Genomic DNA, 7,516 nt, shown 5'->3' with positions numbered 1-7,516 from the left:
TCAATAACCTCAGATATGCAGATGACACCACCCTTATGGCAGAAAGTGAAGAGGAACTAAAAAGCCTCTTGATGAAAGTGAAAGTGGAGAGTGAAAAAGTTAGCTTAAAGCTCAACATTCAGAAAACGAAGATCATGGCATCCGGTCCCATCACTTCATGGGAAATAGATGGGGGAAACAGTGGAAATAGTGTCAGACTTTATTTTTTTGGGCTCCAAAATCACTGCAGATGGTGACTGCAGCCATGAAGTTAAAAGACGCTTACTCCTTGGAAGGAAAGTTATGACCAACCTACATAGCATATTCGAAAGCAGTCAAGGTTATGGTTTTTCCAGTGGTCATGTATGGATGTGAGAGTTGGACTGTGTAGAAAGCTGAGCGCCGAAGAATTGATGCTTTTGAACTGTGGTGCTGGAGAAGACTCTTGAGAGTCCCTTGGACTGCAAGGAGATCCAACCAGTCCATTCTGAAGGAGATCAGCCCTGGGATTTCTTTGGAAGAAATGGTGCTAAAGCTGAAATTCCAGTATTTTGGCCACCTCATGTGAAGACTTGACTCATTGGAAAAGACTCTGATGCTGGGAGGGATTAGGGGCAAGAGGAGAAGGGGACGACAGAGGATGAGATGGCTGGATGGCATCACTGACTCGATGGATGTGAGTCTGAGTGAACTCTGGGAGTTGGTGATGGACAGGGAGGCCTGGTGTGCTGCGATTCATGGGGTTGCAAAGAGTTGGACATGACTGAGCGACTGAACTGAACTGAACTGAACTCTGCTTCCTTGTTGGTTCTAAACATTGTGCTTGCCTAAGACATCATCTTTAGCTCAACTCAGAGATCATGACATCAGTGTGATGGAGATATGGCATGGACATTGCACACGTAAACCAGAGTGTCAATACCATCATTTACTAAAATAGTTTATTTAATAGCTCAGTTTTAGTTTTCTTCATCTGCAGAATTGGTATAACAGCTTTAATTCACAGACAGTTGTGAGAATTTAAAAAGACACTACTTGTAGGATAACTTAATAGACTCCCTGAAACATAGAGATTTTAAGCAAATGTTAGTTGACCCCTCCTCAGTAGAAGGCTGCCAACAAATCCCTCTGAATATGTTGGTACATTAGTCCCAGGGAGGGGTTTAGAATTGGAATTGAGTTATAATTAGGCCCAGAGAACAAATGGCCCTGAAATAAGCCTTGTGTCCCACTCTTGATAGCTGTGCTGATTCCTCCAGGGCTACTGGGGACGCACCCTTCTCTCTGCTGCCCCAGCCCACAGCCCTGCACTAGGACAGCACACAGCTCTGGCTGGCATCAGCAGCGTCACTTGGTGGCAGTATCTTTCCCAAGCCCCGAGTCCTGAGTAGATGGCCACAGGGCCTTATCCTTTCCAGCTTCCTAGACTATTTCCTGGCACAGTGCTGAGTATACGAGAGGAACTCAATAAATGTTTCCCGGGGGAATAAATATGCAGTATTATACAGAAATGTAAAGATCCAGACAGGGAAATTAATCATAGGTAGCAAAGATAGGACAAATCCAGTATTAAATTCTGTTGTGGCAAGTGTAAACAGAAGAGCCACTTGCAAGGTGTATCAGGAACTTAAAAATATTCAGATTTTTACATATGAAATAAAAAACAGGATACCTAGTTATATGTAGAGTTTAATCCTAATTTTGTTAAAATCAAAAGATATATATAATCCATACAATACATATGTATGATATATGTGTGTTGAGAAATGGAATATTTCCTGCCATATCAATAAACAAGAATGTCATAATCATCAGAGATTCTGGCCCTTCAAATGTGAATTCCCGAGCCCTAAGGGCACTCGGGAAGAAGAATACCTGCCTAATTTGGTAGCCATCAGGCTGCAGCCACTCCCTGCAGTGAGCACTGAAGAACTCAGGATGTGAAAAACACAGGATACAGGCCCCAGAGAATGGAGATGCATATGAAAAGAATGATTTCAGTGAGCCCAGACCCTTGCGTTTTCCCATAAGTAGAAAAGCGCTAAATTCCTTAACTTGGGATATCTAGTTTTTTCTTTAATTAACAATAATCTTCTGTGTTCAGACTACCTGTCTTTTGTTGCAAAACTTCTATATAACCTGGCTGCTCCCCTCGCCTCCTCAGAGCAGTTCTCTCAGAGTTACTTGGGACACTGCTTTCCAGGCTTAAGTCCTAAAAATTTCCACTGAATAAAACATAACTCTCAACTTTTAGGTTGTGACTATTTTTTTAAGTTGACAGTGTCCATACAGAAAAAAAAGAGAAATAGAAAGAAGAGATAAATCAAAATATCTTGAGGTAGGAGGAGCTACGATATATGTTTTTGCAAGCAAGCAAACAAACGAAAAACCAAACAAGCATACAGCCAAACATGAAAGATTACTGCTAATTAAAGAAAAACCAGACATCTCAAGTTAATGAATTCAGTGCTTTTCTGTGTACAGGAAAAGTCTGAGCTTAAAGAAATCATTCCTTTGATATGCACCTTAACTCTCCAGAGCCGGTATCCTGCTTTTCTCCATCCTGAAGATTAAGGGTAGGAGGAGAAGGGGATGACAGAGGATGAGATGATTGGATGGCATCACCGACTCGATGGACATGGGTTTGGGTAAACTCCGGGAGTTGGTGATGGACAGGGAGGCCTGGAGTGCTGCAGTTCATGGGGTTGCAAAGAGTCGGACACGACTGAGTGACTGAGCTGAACTGAACTGAATTCTCTCAAGGTGCACCTTGGGTGGACATGGCTTCACTGGCCAATGCCATGATGTCAGCAATGTCCTTTGTTCATGGTTATGGCTCCTTCCTTACCTCTTTGGAACATTTCCTCAGAGCTATCTTAGAGACTGTACCCCAGGCTTAAGTCCTCAGTAATGTCTCCAGTAAAACATAATTCTCAACTCTTGGTTGCCATTTTTTTCTGGTTGACACTGGATATCTAAAAACTTTTTTAAAAATTTGAAGATTAATTATTGATTTGGGGGTTTCATATTTAATTTTACATGAGGAAAATAATTGATACTGGAATATTCATTTTTGTATGAGGAAAATTATTTACCAAGTAATATAGAGGCATTTAAAACTACAAAATATTTTTAGAACAGTTTCAGATTTATAGAAATCTTGCAACAGGACAGAGTTCCCATAAACAACCACTAATTTCCTATTATTAACATTTTACATCAGTATAGTACACCTATTGCATTTAATGAATCATATGGATACAGTGGTATTAACTGAGGTTATAGGGTCATCTTAAAAATCCTACTTTGTGACTATAGTTTTTTTGTGGTTATTTGATGGATTTTAAGTTGTGCAAGGCAATGGCACCCAACTCCAGTACTCTTGCCTGGAAAATCCCATGGACCGAGGAACCTGGTGGGCTGCAGTCCATGGGGTCGCTATGAGTCAGACATGACTGAGCGACTTCACTTTCACTTTTCACTTTCATGCATTGGAGAAGGAAATGGCAACCCACTCCAGTGTTCTTGCCTGGAGAATCCCAGGGAGGAAGGAGCCTGCTGGGCTGCCGTCCATGGGGTCACACAGAGTCGGACACGACTGAAGTGACTTAGCAGTAGCAGCAAGTTGTACAAATGCTCTGTTGAATAACAATGTTCTACCGCCATCTACTGTTCTGAATAAAACTTTTTTCACTTTGATTAGAATTTTTTTAGAGCTATGGTGGCTCAGACAGTAAAGAATCCACCTGAATGCAGGAGACCTGGGTTCAATTGATCCCTGGGTTGCGAAGATCTCTTGGAGAAGGGAATGGCTACCCAGTGCAGTATTCTTGCCTGGAGAATCCCATGGATAGAGGAGCCTGGTGGGCTATAGTACATGGGGATCACAAAGAGGTGGACACAGCTGAGCAACTAACACTGTCACTTTTTTTTTTTTTAGAACTATCTGAGAGACTAACATTGTTATTTTTTTAGGGCTACTCTAACTACCTCAACAAATACGTGAGTATATTGAGGATCAGAAAGACCAAGGCAGCTATTGACATAGCCGTTCATGCATTTATATATTCATCAAGCAATTTTTTAACACCTGTATTAGAAAAGGTGCTGGGGGTACAGAGACAATTAGGACAATGATCACTTTCCTCAAGAATCTCACCATGTAATGGGGGCAAGAAAAAGATGATTATAAAACAATGGGATTAATAAGTATGCTTCAAGTCTTCTGGGAGCACAGAGAAAGAGTACATAGTTACCTTAGATTGGGGGTGGGAATATGACAAGATTCAGGGCCATTTTCTTGGAAAACATGAGATCTGAAGCAGATCTTTAGCAAGAACTATATGGGTGAATAAGGTGGGAACTAGGAAGAGACGTATTCCTGAAATAACACCAGAAAGTAGACGGTATGTGAGGGGAAAAAATAAAAAAAGACAATAAAGTGTAAAGTAAGCAGAGGTAACTGATGAAGCTGGAGAGGCTCACAGGGGCCAGACCATGGAGGAATTTGTGTGTCACTTCTGGAAATCTCATTCCTGACCACAGAAGTGAGGGAGCATCAGTGAGGGGTCCTGGAAGAGCGTGTCAGGCTCACACTCAGCTGTTTCGTGTTAAGGCTCTTGTGGAAGAGGAATTAGGGACGGGGGAGTGTTCAGAACTGGAAACAGGCAGAGCAGTGAGAATGCAGCTGGGGCAGTAAAGACAAATGAGCCAGAGTAGGAGCAGCAGGGGGTCCGCACTGTAGAAATATTTGGGAAGTAAAGTGGGTGGCAGATCTTCAAGTGTCACATATGTACTGGATATAAAAGAAAGAGTCAAGGATGATCTGGGAGTTTTAGTTTTGGTGACCAGGGTGATGGAGGTGCTACAGAAAGAAACGAATGCTTTAGGGAAGAGAGGGCCATTTGAACTCTGTACTGGTTGAGCTTTAAGTGTTCGAGGGAGAATCCAGGTCATACCATCTTGCTGGAAGTCGGTATAAAAGTTTGGAGCATAGAGAAAAAGTATGGACTGGAGATTACATATTTTTTCAAGTCATCAGTATGTAGGTAGGGGTTGAAATCATGAAAGTGTGTGATGTGACTCAAAGCGAATGTATAGAAAGGACAGAAAAATGGTGCAAGGAAAGAAGCCCAGAGAATCCAACCCTGGATGAAGGCAGGAAGCAGAGGAAGGCTAGCACATTAAGGAGACAGGGAAGGGATGCATGGAAAGATGCGACGGAGAACCAGTGCGAAAGTAAAAACATCTCACACATCTGGTAGTTGGCCTGGCAACCAATACCCAGACTATTGAGGAAATCAACCCCGAATATTCACTAGAAGGACTGAAGCTGAAGCTCCAATACTTTGACCACCTGACATGAAGAGCCAGCTCACTGGAAAAGACCCTGATGCTAGGAAAGACTGAGGGCAGGAGGAGAAGGGGATGACAGAGGATGAGATGGTTGGATGGTGTCACCGACTCAATGAACATGAGTTTGAACAAACTCCAGGAGATAGTGAAAGAAGACTGGCGTGCTGCAGTCCATGGGGTCGCAGAGTGGGACACAACTGAGCGACTGAACAACAGAGATCTAATGCTGAGCATAGCTAATTTCATATTTAAAATCAGTAAAGTTTACTCTGTGTGGCAAGAATACTGGAGTGGGTTGCCATTTCCTTCTCCAATGCATGAAAGTGAAAAGTGAAAGCGAAGTCGCTCAGTCGTGCCCGACTCTTAGCGACCCCATGGACTGGAGGCTACCAGGCTCGTTCTTTCATGGGATTTTCCAGGCAAGAGTACTGGAGTGGGGTGCCATTGCCTTCTCTGACTCTGTGTGGACAAAAACAAGACCATTCTATCATCAGATTTGAATGCTGAAAAAATAAAAACACCATGCAATTCTTTCTGACATAATGTAACTCAGAACACAACAGCCACTCCCATGAATACTCTTCAAAATCACCCAGGATAAGCCTAAATCTTATTACTAGCCATCCCCCCACCTTCTCATTGAGACATCTTAATGGTGTACAGCCTCCCTTGCTGCAGTACATCAGTAAATCTAACTTTATTTGTCTATATATATATTCTTCCTAATTCGTGTTCAGTGACATCAAATTCGCAGTTGAAAATCAGCCATGGGGAGTATCTACACCACGGAAAAGGGCAAATACTATATATCAAGGATTTTTTTTCTTCAGAAAGTTGGTTGTTTAACTTTGGCCATCACATCACTAGGTAGAAGGGAGATACAGTTGACTGAGGAAGGAAAAGAAGAGAGAGAGTAGAGATAATTAAAAAGTTGCATAAGCCAGGGAGAAAAGCCTGGACAAGGATTAGAGGGGAAACATGGGGTCAGCAAGAACTAGAACTCCGACCGACTGATCTTCTGTTCAGTGCTTATTTTATGATTGTCTCTTCTACTGCACCGATGTCAATTTGGTTTACTAGTGAGAACATGGTAACTTACATGGGGGTCATTTCACTACTCAGATGGTAGAGAATTCTCCTGCAATGTAGGAGAGCACATTTGATCCCTGGGTTGGAAGACCTCTGGAGAAGGGAATAGCAACCCACTCCAGCATTCTTGCCTGGAGAATTCCATGAACAGAGGAACTTGGCGGGCTACAGTCTACAGAGTTGCAAAGAGTCAGACATGACTGAGTAACTAACACTTTCACTTGGGAGAGAATTTGCAGTGTCTTGGATGTTTGGAGAGGGCAAGGAGAGAAGAGAAAGAAGGAAACTTCTGTATGAATATCTCCCAGACTCTCATGAGTGGCTGTCGTAAACAACACTGTCCCTGGTGTCGAACTGCTTAGGGTGACATGAGGCTTTGCCACTCAAGGACTGTGCGATCTTGGGCAAGCCACTTAGCTTCTTTGTGCCCCAGTCTTCTCAGTATGAAGGCGATAGGGGTACATACCTCATAGGGTGGGTGCGAAACACTTACTGGCACACAGCAAACTCCTAGCAAATGTGAGTTAGCTGTTACTATTATGATTACTATTACTTTTTCTGGATGGGAGATTAAACCAACTAAGAATTTTCATTTTCAAGTGATATATTTATATATTTTTGTTTGTAACATTCATTACTTATATAACCATATACCTGTCAGATTTATAAAAACTTTTTAAAGGAACAATCTAAGTTGCTGAATATTCTGCAATCCATCTGTTATCCAGTAGGGGGAGGAATTTAACCGTTTACTCTCCATTGCCAGCATGGATGCTCTGTTGCTAATCTGTGTCTGATTCTTTGCCACCCCATGGACTGTAGCTAGCCAGGCTCTTTTGTCCATGGGATTCTCCAGGCAAGAATACTAGAGTGGGTTGCCATTTCCTTCTTCTCCCCACCCAGGGATCAAATCCATGTCTCCTACATCTCCTGCATTGGCAGGCAGATTCTTCACCACTGAGCCACCTGGGAAACTATAAGCTAGCATTTCAGGAATATGTCTGGATGGATGATTGCATTGTCTATGATAATGAAATTTGGTTAATATTCGTACATAGAATTTGCATCTTATGAACATGAAAAGTCCCATTTC

This window comes from Bos grunniens, chromosome 9 (genome assembly GCF_055505025.1).
Source record: "Bos grunniens cultivar Pamir isolate PY7600 chromosome 9, Bosgru_T2T1.0, whole genome shotgun sequence".
NCBI lineage: Eukaryota > Metazoa > Chordata > Mammalia > Artiodactyla > Bovidae > Bos > Bos grunniens.
Note: the sequence above shows the minus strand (reverse complement) of the source record.